The following is a 19,569-nucleotide window of genomic DNA, read 5'->3' as shown; positions in this document are numbered from 1 at the left end:
TGGGCCCAGGAGGAGAGGGTGGGGCCGGCGGGGGCCTCCGGGGCGGGGGTCCCCGAGTGCAGGTGACAGTGTCCAGGTGGCGGTCCCCGAGTGCGAGTGACAGTGTCTGGGCAAGGGTCCCCGAGTGTGGGTGACAGTGTCCAGGCGGGGATCCCTGGGTAAGGGTGACAGTGTCCGGGCGGGGGTCCCTGGGTGTTGGTGACAGGGTCTGGGTGGGGGTCCCCGAGTGCAGGTGACAGTATCCGGGCGGGGGTCCCTGGGTGTGGGTGACAGGGTCTGGGTGGGAGTCCCTGGGTGTGGGTGACAGGGTCTGGGTGGGGGTCCCCGAGTGCGGGTGATAGTGTCCCGGCGGGGGCCCCTGGGTGCGGGTGACAGTGTCCAGGTGGGGGTCCCCGAGTGTGGCTGACAGTGTCTGGGCAAGGGTCCCTGAGTGTGGGTGACAGTGTCCGGGCGGGGGTCCCCGAGTGGGGCTGAGCGCATCCAGGGCGGGGGTCCCCCAGCATCGGGAGGTCACTGAGCAGCACCTGGTCCCCGGAAGCCACCACTGGCTGCTGCCATCACGAGTGTGAGGCTGTGACCGTCGCACAATCCTGGCTGCGTTGAGAGCAGTGACCGATGAGGAGGTGGCTTCTAGAAGCCTGCCCAGAGCAGCTCCGAGGAAGGGATGGGGGTCAGGGGGGACCCCTGAGGCAGAGCAGGGCAGGAGCCCGGCAGGACGTCCGAGGCGGTGTGTCCAGAGACGCGTGGGGCCATACCGCGAGCTGCTGAAGCCCCGGCAGGTGACAGGTGCACCTGGGCTCCGGGGGGGTGGTCCCGGACAATGTGCCGGAAGACGCCGAAGAAACGCAGTGGCTGTCCTGGCAGCGCGGCCCTGGGGCCCCGGCAGGATGGGACAGCACACCGGGCGCCTCGAGGTTGGCCCGGCCTGGGCGGGGGCCTTGGGCAGAGCCTCTGTGCAGCCACAGCACAGCCGGCGGTGGTGGCACAGGTGGGCTCCCTGGAGGAGGGGACTTGACGGGCGGCCGGGCTGCTCGTGGGCAGGAGGGCGGGGAGGCAGCACCCTCTGGGAGCCCTGGTATGCGCTCCTGAGACCTGCCCGCAGGCAACGAGGCCACCTGTCAGGTGTCTAGCATTTGGGGATGGCGAATGTCCCACAAGGAGAAAATGTCATCTTGGAGGAGACTCCCTCCCGCCTCTGGGGTGTTGGGGTGCCCCCCACCCCGAGCTGGGCCGTGTGCTGCCCGGGCACCTTCTGTTCGCCACAGTGTCGCCGGCCGGGCGTCCTCCCGTGTCCTGTGAGACGCTGCTAGGAGGCCTCACAGACCCCAGTAAGGCCGCCCGAGGGCCATGGCCAGGTGCTGCAGGCTGTGGCAGAGGGAGGCCGTGGGGTCTGCACCAAGGGCCACGGAAGCACGTCTGCTCGAGGAGAGGTGGCCTGCGCTGCCCTCGCTGCTCCGCTGCCTGGCACGCCCGCAGCCGAGGGACAACCCGCTACCGGTGCCACAGTGACTGATCCACGCTTAGAACTCACAGGGACCGCGGTGACACCACGTGGCCCTGTTGGCCGAGCCCTCCTGCGCGCGGCTCCCGCGGCCTGGGTGCGCCCCTGCCGCTCAGCAAGCAGCCAAGGGACTGCTCTTGGAAGCAGCTGCATATTAGTGTTCTCCTTGCCTTTTCGCTTTTACTCTTTAAAAAGATTTTATTTATTCATGAGAGACACAGAGAGAGGCAGAGACCCAGGCAGAGGGAGAAGAAGGCTCCATGCAGGGAGCCCGATGCGGGACTCGATCCCAGGATCCTGGGGTCACGACCTGAGCCGAAGTCAGAGCCACCCAGATGTCCCTTAAAAATCTTTTTTCATTTCCTTTGGATATATACCCAAGAATGAGATTGCTAAATCTTATGAAAGTTCTATTTTTTGATTTTTTGAGGAACCTCCATGTTGTTTTCTATGGTGGGGGTGACAGTCGACATTCCCGCCAACTGTCTAAGGGTTCCCCTCCATCCACATCCTCCCCAACACTTACCTTTTGTCTCCTTATCTTGTCTTTTATCTCTGCGATGACTGATGATGCTGAGTGTCTCTCTGGATGACTTCCTCAGGAAAATGTCTATTCAGTTCTGCCCATTTTAAAATCAAAATATGTTTTTTTTTTTTTTTTTTTTTTTTTTTTTTGCCACTGAGTTAAATGAAAGAACTGTACCTTTGATACTTTCTTTCTCTTTCTCTCTTTTCCTGGAACTCTTTTTAGTGGGATATTGAAAAATGAGAGATTGATCCTTAAAACATGTTAATTAATTTATTTTTTTGACTTTTGTTTCCTGTGTACTTGTCTGTTTTAAAACTTTCTGGGCTATTCCATCAATTTTATCTTCAACACCTTCTGTTGAATTTTTAAAATGAATTTTTATTTTTTTAATTTTTATTTATTTATGATAGTCACAGAGAGAGAGAGAGAGAGAGAGAGAGAGAGAAAGAGAGAGGCAGAGACACAGGCAGAGGGAGAAGCAGGCTCCATGCACTGGGAACGCGATGTGAGATTTGATCCCGGGTCTCCAGGATCGCGCCCTGGGCCAAAGGCAGGCACCAAACCTCTTCGCCACCCAGAGATCCCTGAATTTTGATTTTTTAAAACTCTGCTATGTTGTATTTTTAGATTGTATTAGGTTATATTTTCAATTTCCTTGTATGGTTTTTATGTCCTCCCTCTGTTCCATTTTTATAGCATCTTGTTCTTGTTGGATATATATATTTTTAAAAATACGTATCTCAGGTAGCCCAGGTGGCTCAGTGTTTAGTACCTGCCTTCGGCTGAGGGTATGACCCCGGGGTCCTGGGATCGAGTTCCGCATTGGGCTCCCTGCATGGAGCCTGCTTCTCCCTCTGCCTGGGTCTCCGTGTCTCATGAATGAATAAATAAAACCTTTAAGAAAAAATATGTATCTCTGGAATATCTAATGAGATTTAGAAAAAAATATTTTTTCTCCTGCACCGTTCTTCCCCTATGGCTTGATTCTAAATGTCTGTAGTTTACTGCTGAAGCTTAGCATGGACAGGTCGCGTGGGGCTGTGGCTTTCCACGTGGTGAGCGTCCACCCTGAGGGGTGTCTGGGTGTCTGGGCATGAGGGTGGCCCGGGCTGCACAGTCCCTGCAGCCCCGAGCACGCTGTGGCTGGGCCAGGCCCGCCCGGTCCTGTCACTGGGCTCTGGGGGCACAGCGCCAGGCGCTCAGGTGTCACCTGCGGGGCCACAGCCCTTCCTCCCCTCCACCGGGCGCCGCCCCAGGCCCCTGGGCCCGTCCCCTGCTCCCCGCGGCACACAGCGGACACTAGCTTTTTCAAGACGAAAAACAATGAATTAATTATTTGTATTGTGCGGTGCTATCGGATGTGAGGACGTGGACATTCTCTTAGGGCGGGTTCGGGGTGGGACTCGTTGGTTTTTAAAACAGAAGATTTGAAGATGTTATTTTCAGACTCTTCATTGTTCCCAAGTCTCTTTGTTTTCCTCCGTATGTCATGATTCTTTTTTCTTGTTTCCCCAAGTTTATTAACGTGAGAGTGAGGGAGTGAGCGAGCGAGGAGGGGCGGGCAGAGGGAGGGCAGCAGGCCTAGGGCAGCGTGGCCCCCCTCCCGGGACCCCGGGTCATGACCTGAGCCCAAGGCAGCCGCCCGGCACCCGTCAATGATTCTCGGGTGTCCCTGAGTTGGAGCGCTGGGCCTCCATCGGCTTACCTGCCCGCCGTACCTCCTGGGGTCGGGGAGGAAGAGCTCCGCCCAGGTGTGCAGCTTTGGGGCAGTGTGGCATCGAGATCTCTCCAGACCTGAAAACAGACCATGCAGTGCCCATGCCCTGCTCTTGGCATCAACGATCTCGTTCTTCTGAGTGGGATTCAGAAATTGCAGGATAGTTGACTCGGCCATTGGGGGAAAAACAAATTCTTGGATCCTTTAGTGGCAAGATTCCAAACTGTGATTTGGGGTTCCCTGTATGAGCAATCAAATGGGCCTGGATGAACTTTAAAAAGCGGAGGTAAAATATTTTTATGTGGGTGTTGCCATTGCTGTTGCTGGGGGAGGTAACTGGTTCATACCAATTTTATTTATAGATTTTCCTGTCTTTTCCCTTCCTCTGCCTGCCCTTTGTAAATGGGAAAACAGGATTTCGATCCTCTTTATTGAATAATAGCTGCCCAAAGCTGTCCATGCATTCTGGGGCTTCCAAATGATGTCATGTGCCGAACACCGTGATGCTTCATTCTCTCCACCTGGCACGTCACCAGGAGTCTTCATCATAATTACGGCCCGTGTGACAGTAGTTCCCACACGTATAAGTACTGAGTTGTACCTCCCTAATTAAAAATGTGTTATTATCTCACTGATCAACTCTGTTTTTTGAAAGCTTTTATCTCCTAACTGTGAAAACTTGCTCCAGGCTGGGATTTAATATGTTCACGTGAGTATCCAGCAGGTGTTATGGGACTGGAGGAAAGCTAGCTGTTGGGTTACTTGGCTCCACATCCCAGACTTGAGCATTCCAGTGAGGTTCTTGGAAACAAATTTGCTGACCGATGGAAGATTTATAGACACAGCATTTGGGGTGTTATCTAACTAGCCTGCTTGGTACAGTTATGCCCTGGAGATCAAAAAGGGGCCTTTGAGTTGGTTTACAATTTAAGAAGTCAGGTACTGGGGATGCCTGAGCGGCTCAGTGGTTGAGCATCTGCCTTTGGCCCAGGGCGTGACCCCGGGGTCCCAGGATCGAGTCCCATGTCGGGCTCCCTGCAGGGAGCCTGCTTCTCCCTTTGCCTGTGTCTCTGCCTCTCTCTGGGTCTCTCATGAACAAGTACATAATATCTTAAAAAAAAAAAAAAAAGAAGTTAGGTACAAACTGAGGACCTGGAGACATTGGCGAGGACAAAACTAGTGATGCAAATAAACCAGCACTTTCCGCCGACATGAAGACTGTTCTAGGTCCTGGGGAAAGCCTCTGCAGCTCCCTGTGTGAATCAAGGAGAGGAAATAGGATATACTGGCTCCTCACAAGTCAAAAAGACCTGGCTTTCCTGAAGGGCAGGGGACTATCAACAAACAGTTAATTTCTTTTTTTTTTTAAAAGATTTTATTTATTTATTCATGAGAGACACACAGAGAGAGGCAAAGACACAGGCAGAGGGAGAAGCAGGCTCCCTGCAGGGAGCCTGACATGGGACTCGATCCCGGGACCCCAGGATCACATCCTGAGCCAAAGGCAGATGCTCAACCGCTGAGCCACCCAGGGATCCCCAAACAGTTGGTTTCCTACAAAGTTTGGTTTGGGAGGTTTAGAAAAGAACAGAGTAACTGACTATCTGTGAAGCTGTAGAAAACAAAACACAAAAAACCGTGTCTCTGCTAAAGTCTACAGACTTCTCAAGCCAGCCTGGCATCTCACAGGGTCCTGGAGGAATGGACTCTTCATTACCCAAAACCTTTTTTTTTTTTTTAAATTTATTTATGATAGTCACCCAGAGAGAGAGAGAGAGAGAGAGAGAGAGAGGCAGAGACATAGGCAGAGGGAGAAGCAGGCTCCATGCACCAGGAGCCCGACGTGGGACTCGATCCTGGGTCTCCAGGTTCGCGCCCTGGGCCAAAGGCAGACGCTAAACCGCTGCCCAGGGATCCCACCCAAAACTTTTTGAACGAGCACTGTCCAGAGGAACTTTCTGTGATGGTGTAAATGTTTTAATATCTGTGTTGTCCAGTAGCAACTGCATGTGCTTTCCTTAAAATACCAGAGACTAAACTGGACTTTGAACACACAGCCACATTATGACTTTTGTGGGTACACACGTTTGCCTTCATGAGTCCCTTCCTCCATAAAAAACAAAACAGAACAATTAAATTTTATTATTCCGTTGTTGTAAATACATTAATGTCATATATTTAAAAAGTTTGACTAAAAGTTCATCTTTTTTTTTTTTCCTTCTGATTTTAAAAGCAATTGAACATTTTCTTTGGCCCTGCAAGTACTGTGGGCTCTGGGCAGTGAGGAGGCTGTACCTAGTGGAGCAGTTACAGGCCTGTTTGGGAGGCTGTACTTTCTTGTTACAGAAGACCTCACATTTAAAACTGGCTGGCAATGGCCTATTCTTTCTTAAAAGATTGCAAAATGTATTTTGTGCATAGTTCGGTGCAGAATAAATATTAATTGGTTAAAAATATTCAGAGATGTCCAGACTTTTCTTGTAATAATGTGAATATTTCTCTACTTTTGTTTTTTTAAGGTTTTATTTATTTATTCCTGAGAGACCCAGAGAGAGGCAGAGACCCAGGCAGAGGGAGAAGCCAGCTCCCTGCAGGGAGCCCGATGCGGGACTCATCCTGAGACCCCAGGGTCACGACCTGAGCCGAAGGCAGACGCTCCACCGTTGAGCCCCCCAGGTGTCCCTCTACTTTTGTTTCTAATGTCCATTTTGGGTCTATTATTTTGCTTCTTCGAACACCACCACTGGCATCAGGTGGAGCTTGCCACAAGCGCAGTGTCAGCCTCCATCTGATAGTGAGTCAATTAGCGTTTTGAAATAATCTGCAGGTGATTCACATGCACCTTACACTGAAGCACCGCTGGCCAGTAATTTTCTTTTCTTTCCTTCTTTTTCTTTCTTTCTTTTTTCTTCTCTTCTCTTCTCTTCTCTTTTCTTTCTTTCTTTTTTTTTTTTTTTACCGCTGGCCAGTAATTTAAACAGGGTTGTTCACCATTAGCAGAAAGGGAAGAGCTGATTCCCTTAAGCTCATATAATTGTGGGCTGGCTTACCCTTCTCCAGCAGCAAAACGCAGTTACATTAGTCCAGCTGTTCCCAATCATTGGGATCTCCTGGGAGCCTTATAAAATACCAACATGCCCCCCCAACCCTGGAGAACCTAAAATAATTGGTCTGGGGTGAGACTGTGGGAACCGAAGGTTTTTGTTTTGTCTTGTTTTTTAGTGCTTGTCAGGTGATGCTAATGCGTAGCTAAAATGAAAACTGTGAGCACTCCCCCACGAGATTTGTCTCCTGGTTTTGATCAAGTTGGCTTCTCTTTTGTGTTCCCTGATCTTCTCAATCTAGGCAACCAAGTGTATGTTCCACAACTAGTTTCTGATCTCAGTCTGACATGTTCCATTAATTATCTGGAAGCTCTGAAGTGTTCTAATACTTCCGTATTTTGAAATCTTAGTTGCCACCATTTCCTGCATCCTTATGATGTGTCCCATAGTCACCTTCAGTCATTTAATCTTCACAATGACAGTAAATAGTATTTGGCCATCTTATTTCTCCTGCCAAAATTTGTACCCCGGCCTCCGCCTTACATATATGGTCTTTTAGTATCATGCTTTTACTTAGAAAACACTGATCCAGTTCCTACCACGTGGTGGCCAAACATCAGATTGACAGTTACTCGACCTTTGAGAATCATTTGCAAATAAAATTAAGAGCAGGAGAGATTTAGATAGATAATAGAATCTGGAGCCGTTACACATCATTAAAGAGAAGTTTGAAAACTGGGATATAAATTCCTTCCTACATAACTGATGGAATAGTTCACTTACAAAACCCAATTTCATTTTATTTATTTATTTTTAATTAAATTTTTATTGGCGTTCAATTTGCCAATATATAGCATAACACCCAATGCTCATCCCACCAGGTGTCCCCCTCCGTTACCCCAACCCCCCGCCCACCTCCCTTTCCACTACCCCTTGTTCATTTCCCGGAGTTAGGAGTCTCCCATGTACAAAACCCAATTTTAAATACTCCGGAGCTAGAGTCTCAATACAGGTATTAAAGACTCCACAGGCGCCCTAGTTAGGACTGTGGAGGTGACGGGGATAAGAAACAGTCTTTGTACTTGAGACAAGAGAGGTCGAGAACCTGTAACAGTCTGACATATGACAGTGACTATAATCACATGCTTAATTGTGGTAAGGTCATTAAGCTCCGTCCAAGTCCAGAGGCCGGCAGAAACCAGGACAACGAAGAGGGGTTTATGGAGGAGGTCTGTAAGGGTGATTAACTGGAAAAGACAGAACTGAGCTGGGACGCTGGCATCCTACTCACAGGAAGCTAGAATTTTCCCAACGGATTTACCCACCGGGTTTCTTGGGCGAACGTCCCCGTCTGGGGACTGACCCTATGCAGGCTTTGAAGTCTAAACAGATGGGGTCTTCGCCAAGTTTAGCGCCGAGTGTCCAGAGTAACCCGTACCTAGAGGAGCAGAGTCAATCAGACGCAAAGGGTCATTGACACACCCGACAGCTTCCTGCCTCATATATTCACCGGCTTCTTTTAAGGTTGCTCGCATCCACTTTGCTTAATATTTGAACCGAGGGAAGTTGAAAGCCAAGTACTTATTTAAATATTGATCATGCTCAGAGCTTGCCAGAGGGCCAGAAAGCTGCAGATAGCCTGATTATCCGTCCTCAGCTGGGAAAGGTTCCACCATTCCGGGTTGTGCTGGTTTCTTTTTAGCAGGGAAGGAGTTTTAGGTGACCTCCTGCCATACTTGTTCCTCCTCCCACACTTTCTTACTTTTTTCTCGCTTCTTGTCTGACAATTAATGAAAAAAAGGAAAGAGAAAGAAAAACACACGGTGATTCCATCCTAGTGGTGTCAAAAGACTATTAATACCAAAGGCTACTAACACCGTTTTTTGCTTATCAGAACTTGGGAACCATTTTTACAGTTGGAATTTTTTGTTGTTTTTCAGAAGAATATTACTGTTGTTATCTGGAATACCTTGAAGTCTTGGCCTGGGCAAGAACTTTCTTTTTTCTTTTTCTTTTTCTTTTTTTTAAAGGCAGGGCCTGAGGCCAAGCCTTGGGTTCACCCCCACGTGAAACAGAATCACCTGGGGCTGCAGCTGGGGTTAGGGGCGCGGCCCAGTTAGGAAGGCGGACCCCAGGGAGGCCTTCAGGGCAGGACCTGGGTGTTTTGCTACCTTCCAGCGGCAAAGCGGGCGACGCCTGGCGAGGCTCAGAAGAGGCGCAGGTGGCCGGGACGCAGGCAGGTGGGGTGCTCCTCCCTGCCCGGGGTCTTGGGCGCCAGAATCTTGGGGCCACCCGGTGCCGGGGCCTTGGCACAGCCCGTCGTTGAGGGGGGCTCCCAAGGAAAGGCGATTTGGGAATTTTGCCTTTAAAGTTGGTCTCAAGTTTGCTTTGGGAGGCCGGGCTGCTGGAGAAGCCGCTGTGCTGGGGGAGGCTCAGCTGAGCAGGGACGGCGCGCGAGCCGGTAAGGGAGCCCTCCAGCCCTGCATCCCCCCGCACCCCCCATCCCCCAGGACCCCGGATCTGCCCCCGCACCCCGCATCCCCCCCAGCCCCGCATCCCCCCCAGCCCCGCATACCCCCGCACCCCCATGCCCCCGGACCTGGATCTGAACACCGGATCTGCCCCCGCACCCCGCATCCCCCCAGCCCCGCTTCCTCCCCCCATCACCCATTCCCCCGCACCCAGCAGCCCCCCCGGACCACCCATCCCCCCCCACCCCGCATCCTCCACCCATCCCCCCCTCCCCCCGTTTCACTGTGAAGACGGTGATGGTTTCCATGAAGGCTCCTGGGTCCCGGTGACTCTCCGCGGGAGCTCGCACAGCTGGAGGCGCGCGACCCCCCAGGGTGCGGGGGGCGCCTGGTCGGGGGCCTCGGGCCGCGCTGTATCGGGGATGGGGCGTCGGCTGCGCGCTCGGCCCCACCGCTTCGCCCCCCGACCGACCTCGTCGGCGCCCCGGGCCGGGAGGGGCTGGCGGGGCGGCTTCGGGTTGCGTCCTGGGGCGGGGGGGGCGGGGCAGGGGGGCGGGCGAAGGGGGTGCGGGAAGGGGTGCGGGAGGGGGGTGCGGGGCGGGGGGGCGGAGCTGCGGGTGCAGGCACAAGCACCTGCTCCGCCCCCGCCCCCCCTCCGCCCTGACCCCGCCCCTCCTCCTCGGCCCCGCCCCTCCCCTCCCCTCCAGCCCCTCCCCCTCCTCCCCGGTCCGCCCCGGCCCCGCCCCCTCCTCCCCGGCCCCTCCCCCGGCCCCTCCCCCTCCTCCCCAGCCCCGCCCCCTCCCCGCCCGCCCCCGCCGGCGTCTGCGGCTCCGGGAGACCTTCCCGGCGCGGGGCTGCGCGGGGCGGGCGCGGCGGCTCTCCGGGGCGAGGCGGCGGGCCCGGCGCCAGGTGCGTGCTCCTCGGGGTGCCGACCCCGCGTCTCTCGGTGGCCCAGGGCAGGAAAGTTTGTTCCCGGGAACACGCTCTCCGGGGGCGGGGGGGGCGCGGGGACAGCGGGGGTCGGGGCGGGGGCCGCTGCGGGCTCCGGGGCGCGGGGCGGGGGCGGGACGGGGCCCCCGGGGATGGCGGCAGCTGCGGAGCCTGGGGGCAGCCGGGGGCGCACGGAGGTGGCGGCTCCCCGGTGCCCTCCCCCGCGCCCCCCCCGCCCCCCTCGCCCGGCCCTCCCGTGCCCCCCTCTCCCCTCCCCTAGTGCCCCCCGTGCCCCCTCCCGTACTGCCCTTCCCCTCCCCGCGTCCCCCCGCCCCCCTCGCCCCGCCCCCCTCGGGCCCCCCTCGCCCCTCCCCTAGTGCCCCCCGTGCCCCCTCCCGTACTGCCCTTCCCCTCCCCGCGCCCCCCCGCCCCCCTCGCCCGGCCCCCTCGGCCCCCCGTGCCCCCTCCCGTACTGCCCTTCCCCTCCCCGCGACCCCCGCCCCCCTCGCCCCGCCCCCCTCGGGCCCCCCTCGCCCCTCCCCTAGTGCCCCCCGTGCCCCCTCCCGTACTGCCCTTCCCCTCCCCGCGCCCCCCCGCCCCCCTCGCCCGGCCCCCTCGGGCCCCCCCTCGCCCCTCCCCTAGTGCCTCCCGTGCCCCCCCCACGCCCACCCAACCCCGCTGCAGGCCCCCGGGGCGGAGGGAAGTTCCCGCAGGGCGGCGCGCGGGGGGCGGGGGTCCTGGGGGCGGGGCGGGGGGAGCGGGGAGCCGACCCGGAGCCGAGGGGGCGCAGGCTGGCGGTCCGAGCGCGCTCCCTTGGCGGGGAGGCCTCCGCTGCTCCCGGAGGCGCCCGCAGCTCCGTGGCTGGGGTGGGGGGGGGGCGCGCCGGCTCATCCCCGCGGGTGCCTGGGGGGTGACGGCCAGACAGAGCCCTAACATGCTGGCGCCGCGGGGGCCACAGGGCCTTGGTCTTCGCCACAGGGCTGTGGAAGGCGGTGTCCAGGCGACCTCCCAGACCCGGCTCTGGGGTCCTGGCCGGCTGGATCCCTAGGGGGGCCCCCTGCCTCCTGGGACAGGTCGCGGCCCCGCGTGTGTGCGGCCTCCGGGATCCTGCCTGGGTCTGGACCCACCTCTGCAGACCCGGAATCTCACAGGTTCACCATCGGGCCCGCCACTCGTGGGAGAAACGAAAAAAAAAAAAAACAACCAGACCCTCATCATTTATGGCCCTGTGGGGTTTCTAGTTTTCTGAAGCTCCCCGTGCTCTGTTCTTGGGCCCTAAGCTGTCAGGGAAAGTGGAATCCCGATTCCACAGCAAAAAGACACCTGTCCTACTAGGTGATCTGGGTTGTCCTTTGCACATGACAGTCCAAGCAGAGTAAGAGGAGAGGTTTTTACATACGTCCTGGATTTTACAGGTATGTCCTTAAAACATCTCTGTATTTGCCGCCTCTTGGTGAATGGCGGAGCTAGGCCCTGTGGAGTACGTGGAGGGCAGGAAATGAATCCCGCAAAAACCTTTGGAGCTTTTTTCTACAACATAGAATCTCAACACTATGAGCCCTGCCGTGAATCTTCTGTGGGATTATTATGCCCATTTAACTTTAGGAATTTGGATCACATCAGACCTCACATTTAGTGGTTAGAGAAACTGAGGCACACAGGTGACTAGTCCTGGCTAATAGTAGGATGGAGGATAGAGAATTAGTGTTTGTTCTGCTTTGGACTGTTTCTTCCTTGTCACAACCATATAACCTCTCCAAGAAGAGGTTATGTAACAGGTGTCATTAGACGTTCCTTTGAAGCACCTGTCCTGCCCTTTAAGAAATCTAGAAACACTTAAAGGGGAAAAATGGTAACCGTGGCTTGATGAAATGTCATCAGGGGCCTCATCTGGAGTTCACGCCCCCTTTTTTTTTTTTTTTTTTTTATCATGTAAGTACTGCAAGAAGAGTTTAGAATATTTTCTCATTGTACTTTTATAAGAAAGTTCTTCGGTGGCTAAGACAAAATTAGGCAGAAATTGCAGGTGAGCTCTGATACGTGGCCTTTAGTATGTGCCATATGGGAAAAGGAAAAGTACTCTCAATAGGTATTGAAGTGGAATACAATACTTATATTAGGCATTATGCTCAAAAGTAAGTACTGTATTGATACCTAAGCTCTAACTTAAAGCCTCGCCAGAGTCTATGACCAAGTAGACTCCCCAGAAAAATGGATGCTATGAATATTGGAAAACCCTCTACGGTTGGGGCTTGGCTAGGATGGTACTGCCAAATAAGTCTGGTAGATGATGGTAGAGCCCAGACTCCTAGGCTGACTGTAATTTTATTATGCTTTGATTTACTGATAAGATATGATAGATCTAGTTGCCGTAGGTTTTGTCTAATTGAATCTGAACGTAGATTGCTTTAGTAGAACAGAGAAGCTATAGGATAATTCTTTCATGTGACTTTGCCACAAAGAGATGGGTCAGGTTGGGTGATTCCTATTTTGGGTTCTAAATTTCAGTTGATTTCCGGTCTCAGGCAGTACTTTTCTGGTTTTAGAGTTTTCAGGATCTGTTGCTTTTTTTGTTGTTGTTGTTGTTTTTAGATTTATTTGAGAAAGAGCATGCACATGCCTGTGGAGGGGCTGAGGGAGAGAGGAGAGAGAATCCCAAGTAGGTTCTCCACTGAGTGCAGAGCCCTCACAAGGCCTTGATCCCATGACTCTGGGATCGTGACCTGAGCTGACATCCAGAGTGGGAGGCTCAGCGGACTGAGCCATCCAGGCGTCCCGGGATGTGTTGCATTTTGTGGGCTTTTGCACACTTGACACTTAGACATTTGACTGGTAAAACGCCAGGTACCTTTGTATGATCGTGCATCTTAATCAACTGTAATTTTTTTCCTTAATTTGATCTTGGCACAGTAGTAATTTGCTTATTTCTACCATTACTGCTCCTGGACTACTTCTCCTGGATAACCAAGATAATGAGATTTGACATAATTTTTTAAATGAGGGAAAGCAAAAAACGTCACGTAATTGAATATTGGGCATTTGTTCCAGTGATCTTCATTTTGAATCCATTTACCAGATGGGCTTTTTTTTTTTTTCTTCAGAGGTGATTTATCCTTATTTTTTCCCCTTAATTTGAGGTTTCATTTGTATAAGAAGTTAATGAGAAAGTTTCTTTAAAAGAAAACCTTGTATCTATGAGGGAGGGCCAGCAAGGTGGAGACCGGCAGGACATGTTTGCTTTCCTTGGTAGCGTGTCCAGAAGAGACTGACTGAACCAGCCTATTTCAAGTGGCAGGCTTTGTTTGAGAGGTGTACACGTGACCGTTTCACCCTTGAAAAATACTTAAAATGTTAACTATTGAAATATACAGACCTTCCCGTAACATGTTAATCAAGAGATCAATTGCCTGTTAATGAATTCATGGTTTAGTTCCTAGGTTTGTTGGCAAACACAAGTTATGCCATTTGTGGCTTAAGGCTAGCATGTGCTTCTTACCCCCCAACACTTGGTAACTTAAAGAAATTCCCTAAAACTTATAACAAAGTAAGTAACAGTGGAGGCTCTGGGGCCAGACTGTCTAGTTAGACAGCCTGGCCCTGTCCCTGCTCTGTGACCTCTTTCTCCCTCAAGTTTCCCTTTGTTAAAATGGGGATAATCATTATAACCTGCCCCGTTGGGTGGTTTTGAAGATTCATTGGGGTAATTTACAGAAGGCCCTTCTAGAAGCACCTGGTGGAGACTGAGTGCTAGAAAACGTTAGTAGTTATATTTATGACAAACAGAAAATAGTCAAGTAGAGTTTTAGCTTTACCAGGTTTTCCAGGTTTCAGAGGGCAATGAGAGGTCAGCGTGGACGTGGCCTGGACTGGGAATCAGGGACGGAGTTAGCCCGTACAACTTGCTAACGTCTCTGACCTCACGTTGGGTCTCTCCTTTCTACCGAAAACCTAGTGCCATCCTCAAAGCAAGCTCAAGCATACTTCTGGAACCTTTGACCGTCTTAATACCACTAAGCTCTTTCCCTCCCGAGCTCTTTAACATATTGCCGGTCCCTCTGGTTTATTCAATGTTGATCACCTTCCCTGATTTCATTATGGGCTCCCACGTGTCAGTCTTGACTTTCCAACCTGTCAGCTCATTGAAAGCAGAAATCCTGATTTAGGCCACTTTGCAGGGAGCTCAGATCAGAATAAGCTCCTGTTGGTAGTTTTGCAGACATGTCAGCAAGTCCTTTTGGTTCACGGCCTTTCTGTAAAGGCCACTGTCCGTGTTTTTCTGTGCAGCAGGTGTGGGTTGCATTGGGAAATACTGGTTTACAGGGGAAGAAAGGTGAAGGTTGCCCAGGAGGTTAGAGGACTAGCCCTTCTCAGATGTAAAGGGGCAGCTCCACAGGCCCCTTCAGAAATTGTATGTTCTGTCTGGGTAAGTGAGTGCAATTGTTGAGGAAAGTCCGAGCTTTAGGATTGAGAGAAACCTGAAACTTTCCCGTTAGCCTCTAGCAGATGCACAGCCCCTCCATGTAGCTACTTGGGAGTATTTGACCGCTTGAATGCTACTCTTGAATACTTGATGTGCTGGGGAGCTGATACTATAAGGACACCCCAACCTATCTCTTTTCCCCTCTCAACTTGATTGACAAATATAAGCATCTGTATTTGGAGTGTACGACATGCTACGTATGTTGGGGAATGATTACCAAGGTCAAGACAGCGAATCTTTATGTCCTGCAGTGAAGTTCTTTGTGTATGTGGTACGGTACGGACGCTTGAGGTCTGCTCTCAGGAGCTTTACTCAATGCTGTATTAACCACGGTCAACATGAGGGGTATTAGATCCGCAGAACTTACTCTTACAGGTCAAAAGGTAAAAACTTTGCCATCTTAACATTTCCTCGTTTTCCCTAGCAACCACCATCCCATTCTGTTACTTCAAGGACCCTAAGATCATGACCTAAGCCAAAGGTGGACAATTAACCGACTGAGCCACCCAGGTGCCCTTCATTATGGTTTGGACTTGCCTTTCCCTGCTAAGTGGTGCAGAGCACCAGGTCATATACTTGTTGGCCATCTGTATGTGTTTGGAAAATGTCTGTTCAGATCCTCTACACATTAAACATTTTAATTTTTATTTTTTAATTTTTATTAGAGAGCAAGAGAGCATAAGCAGAGGGAGGGGCGGAGAGAGGGAAAGTAGGCTCCAGGGAGCCCGATAGGGAGCTCCATCCCAGGACCCTGGATTCATGACCTGAGCTGAAGGCAGACACTTAACCCACTGAGCCGCCCAGCTGCCCCCTGCACATTTTTTAACTGGATTATTTTTGTTCGTGTGCTTGAGTTGTATAAGTTCTCCAGATACTTTTGGCTATTAAGCTCTTGTTAGATCATTTGCAGAGATTTCTCTTATTCTTATTTATTTGTTTATTTATTTTGTTGTGCAAAAGCTTTGGGGTTTGATCTATTTCCATTTGTTAGCTTTTGCTGCTTATGCTTTTGGTGTCTTATCCAACAGTCCTGATGTTGATGTAGGAGATAAAGGCAGAATGAAACATAGATAAAATTAATTGTCCTTATAACCTGCAGCCCATTGACAAATGGTCCTCCTCGAAGCTCCTTAGTGTCCTAATGTTAACTCCTTGCTGTGGGGAAAAGCACCTTAGTTAGACAATAGCACGGCCTCTTGTATCCTGTGAGTCTTCTTCAGCGTAAGAAATTCCTTTTGGGGGCACCTGGGGGGCTCAGCGGTTTAGCAACTGCCTTGGGCCCAGGGTGTGACCCTGGGGTCCCGGGATCGAGTCCCACATTGGGCTCCCTGCATGGAGCCTGCTTCTCCCTCTGCCTGTGTCTCTCCCTCTCTCTCTCTCTGTGTCTCTCATGAATAAATAAATAAAATCTTAAAAAAAATTCCTTTTGGAACTTCCCTCATCTTGACTTCTCCCCTCCCCATAGTTGATCACGTGCTCCTGGCCATGGTGGGGGGGGGGCAGAGGCAGCCGCTCTGCCAGCCCAAAGTCTGTCCCTGACCTTGAACAAAACCACCGTTTGGCACCAGGGACGTCTCGAGAATCCTTCCTTGGTGCTCGGCCCTGGACCCCGCCAAAGCTGACCGAGAAAACCATTCATTCGGACGCTACATCAGCGTCACGGAGCTTTTCCCTATGTTTTCTTGTCTGAGTTTTAGGGCCTCAGTTCCGGTGTTGAGTCTCTAGCTTCCTTCCGAGCTCGTGTGTGTGTGTGTGTGTGTGTGTGTGTGTGTGTGTAGCTTAAGGTCGCAGGCCACTCTGTTCCCCGAAGCCACTTACTGGGGAGCGTGTCCTTTCCCTGTTGTTTGTTCTTGGGTCCTTTGCTGTGAGTGAACTTCCCATAGAAGCTCGGGTTTATTGCGGGATCCCTGGGCCATCGATTTACATGTCCTTTTGTGCCGATACTATACTATTTGAATGAATATAGCTTTTTTTTTCTTTTAAAGATTTTGTTTTAAAATAATCTCTATGCTGAATGTGAGGCTTGAACTCACAACCCCAAGAGTCTTCTGCTCTGCTGACCGAGTCAGCCACGTGCCCCTGAAGGACTGTAGTTTTGTAGCACGACGGGCAATCTAGAGGGTGATCCCTCCAGTCTTCTTGTTCTTAAACTTGCTTTGGCTATCAGGGTCTTGTGTGGTTTCATACAAACTTTAGGATCTTTTTTTTTTTTTGTGAAGTGCTTTCAGAATTTTGAGGGGGTTTACTTTGAATCTGTAGATGGCCTTGAGTAGTGTGGACGTTACCAATATATTGACAGTAATAATTCTTCAGATCTGTGAACATGGGTAGCTCATATTTGTGTTATCATCTTTTTGTCAGTGTCTTAAAATTTTCAGCATATAGTTTACTTTCTCATTTAAATTATTCCTGTATATCTGTTTTGGTGCTATTGTATATGGGATTTTTTTTTCTCCAGGTAGTTGTTAATGTATAGAAATGCAACACACTGTATTTTGTACCTTGCAGCTTTATTGAATTTAAAGGTTGTTTGTTTTTTGGTGTAGTTCTTTAGGATTTTCTATATACAAGATCACGATGTTTACAATTTTTCTTCCTTTGCTATTTGCCTCTTTTTCTGTTGCCTAAGTGCTGTAGCTAGGATTTTTAGTACTATGTTGCACAGGCGTGGAAAGCATGGATATCCTTATCTTGTTCCTAATTTTGAAGGGGAACATTTTACCTTTGTTGAGTATGGTGTTGCCGTGAGTTATATATGGCCTTTATTATGCAGAGGCACGTGTTCCTCTTGTATCCAAGTTGTTGAGTTTTTAAGCATGTTGAATTTTGCCAAATGCTTTTTTTTAAAAAAATAGTAGTTGTCTTTTTTTTTTTTTTTTAGATTTTTTATTTATTTATTAGAGACAGAGAGAGAGAGGCAGAGACACAGGCAGAGGGAGAAGCAGGCTCCATGCAGGGAGCCCGATGTGGGACTCTATCCTGGGTCTCCAGGATCATGCCCTGGGCTGAAGGCGGTGCTAAACCGCTAAGCCACTGGGGCTGCCCCAGATGCTTTCTTTGAATCCTTTGAGACAGGGTTACTTCTATTAATGTACCACATTAATTGATGTTTTTAATGTGTTTATCACTTTTTATAGAAATAGAGGTTTTCTTCAAAATTCTTAGAAATGATTTTGCTGCATCCCCTAAGTTTTGGTATGTTGTATTGACATTATTTCTCAAAGTATTTTTTGACCTCCCTTTCTTACCTTTTTAAAAAATATTTTATTTATTTATTCATGAGAATACACAGAGAGAGAGGCTGAGACACAGGCAGAGGGAAAAGCAGGCTCCATGCAGGAGCCCAATGCGGGACTCGATCCCCGGTCCCCAGGATCAGGCCCTGGGCTGCAGGCGGTACTACACCGCTGAGCCACCCGGGCTGCCCTTGACATCCCTTTTTATGTATTTGACCTATTGGTGGTTGGAAGTGTATTGTTTTAATTGCCACATACTGTAACTCTGTCTCCCCACCTCCAACTTTCTTCCTGTTACTGATACCTAGTTTCATATCATCATGTTTGGAAATGATATTTAATATTTCAATTGTGTTATGTTTGTTAGAATGAGTTTTTTTTTTTAATGTTCTGTTCTGCTGAATGGAATGTTGGTAGACGTAGGTCCATCTGGCCTGCAGTGTACTTCAAGTCCACTTTTTCTATTGATTTTTCTGTCTAGATGATCTATTGATCATTGAAAATGGGTTATTGAAGTCCCTGGTATTATTGCTTTGTGTCTTTTTCTGCCTTCAGATCTGTTAATGTACTATTTAGGTTTTCTAATAGTAGGTACACATATAATTGTTAAATCTTCTTGATGAATTGACCTGTGTCATTGTACAATGATCTTATTTTCCTCTCATTATAAGTTTTGACTTAAACTTTGTGTCACATGTGTAGCAATCCTTTCTCTCTCCTAATTTCCATTTGCATGGAATATTCTTCTATCCTGGCACTTTTAGTCTAGGAGTGTTCTTCAAGGTTAAATGAGTCTCACAGGCAGCTACAGCTGAGTCTTGTTTTTGTTTTCTTTGTCCATTCAGCTGCTCTTTGTCTATTTTTTTTTTAAGATTTTATTTATTTATTCATGAGAGACACACACAGAGGCAGAGGGAGAAGCAGGCCCCATGCAGGGAACCTGACGCGGGACTCAATCCCGGGACCCCAGGATCACGCCCTGGGCCGAAGGCAGGCGCTAAACCGCTGAGCCACAGAGGGATCTCCTGCTCTTTGTCTATTAATTTAAACCATTTTCATTTATGATGTTGAGTCCTTATTTCTAGACAAAAACTTACTGACTATGACTTAATTGCTTTGTGATTATTTCATAGATTTCTTTTTCCTCTTCCTCTCATGCTGTCCCTTTGGTTAATTAATGAGACTTTCTGGGGTTCTCTTCCTATCCTTTACCCTGTGTGGTGAAATCCTTTCGGGGGATTGTTTTTAGCACCAAGCTGCTCTGGACTGGGAGAATGGAATGATGCAGGTAAGATGCTTCCTATGCTCTTTCTCTGTGACCATCCTCCGTAATATTTTAGCTCCATAATATTTCTGTTGCTTTTCATTGAGCTATTTTTTTTTTGTTGTTGTTGTTGGTTTGTTGTTGGGGAGGGTGAATGTTGGGACCTCCTAGTTCTCTGCTGTGCTGATATCACCAGCCCTCCAGGTGTATCTTTGGAAAGGTTAAGGGGAGAATTGTTTTATCATACAGTTTGCTGATGAGGGGCCGTTCTGAACAATTTACTTTCGTGACAGTCCCTCAGGTTTAAAAACACATTCCATACCCTGCCTTCAAGTCTTCTATGTCAGAAAAGAAAAACTTGTTCATCTTTTGTTAAGTGACAGGATTTTGACTCCTC

General features: G+C 50.2%; 1 protein-coding gene across 7 annotated transcripts in view; it reads left to right on the top strand.

Moving 5' to 3' along the window:
• The first annotated feature begins 8,970 nt into the window (after positions 1–8,970).
• ARHGEF28 (Rho guanine nucleotide exchange factor 28) overlaps positions 8,971–19,569 on the top strand; it is a 300,222-nt gene continuing 289,623 nt past the window's right edge. For 2 of the 7 annotated variants that reach the window (XM_072745372.1, XM_072745371.1), the window contains exon 1: positions 8,977–9,252. The gene's annotated coding sequence lies outside the window, so the exon portion shown is untranslated. Of the gene's footprint in view, positions 9,253–10,073; positions 10,172–19,569 lie in introns of those variants that run through there. The other 5 variants (XM_072745377.1, XM_072745375.1, XM_072745376.1 and 2 more) reach the window with 4 other exon arrangements.

This window comes from Vulpes vulpes, unplaced genomic scaffold (genome assembly GCF_048418805.1).
Source record: "Vulpes vulpes isolate BD-2025 unplaced genomic scaffold, VulVul3 u000000652, whole genome shotgun sequence".
NCBI lineage: Eukaryota > Metazoa > Chordata > Mammalia > Carnivora > Canidae > Vulpes > Vulpes vulpes.
Note: the sequence above shows the minus strand (reverse complement) of the source record. Positions and strands in the feature narration are given on the sequence as shown.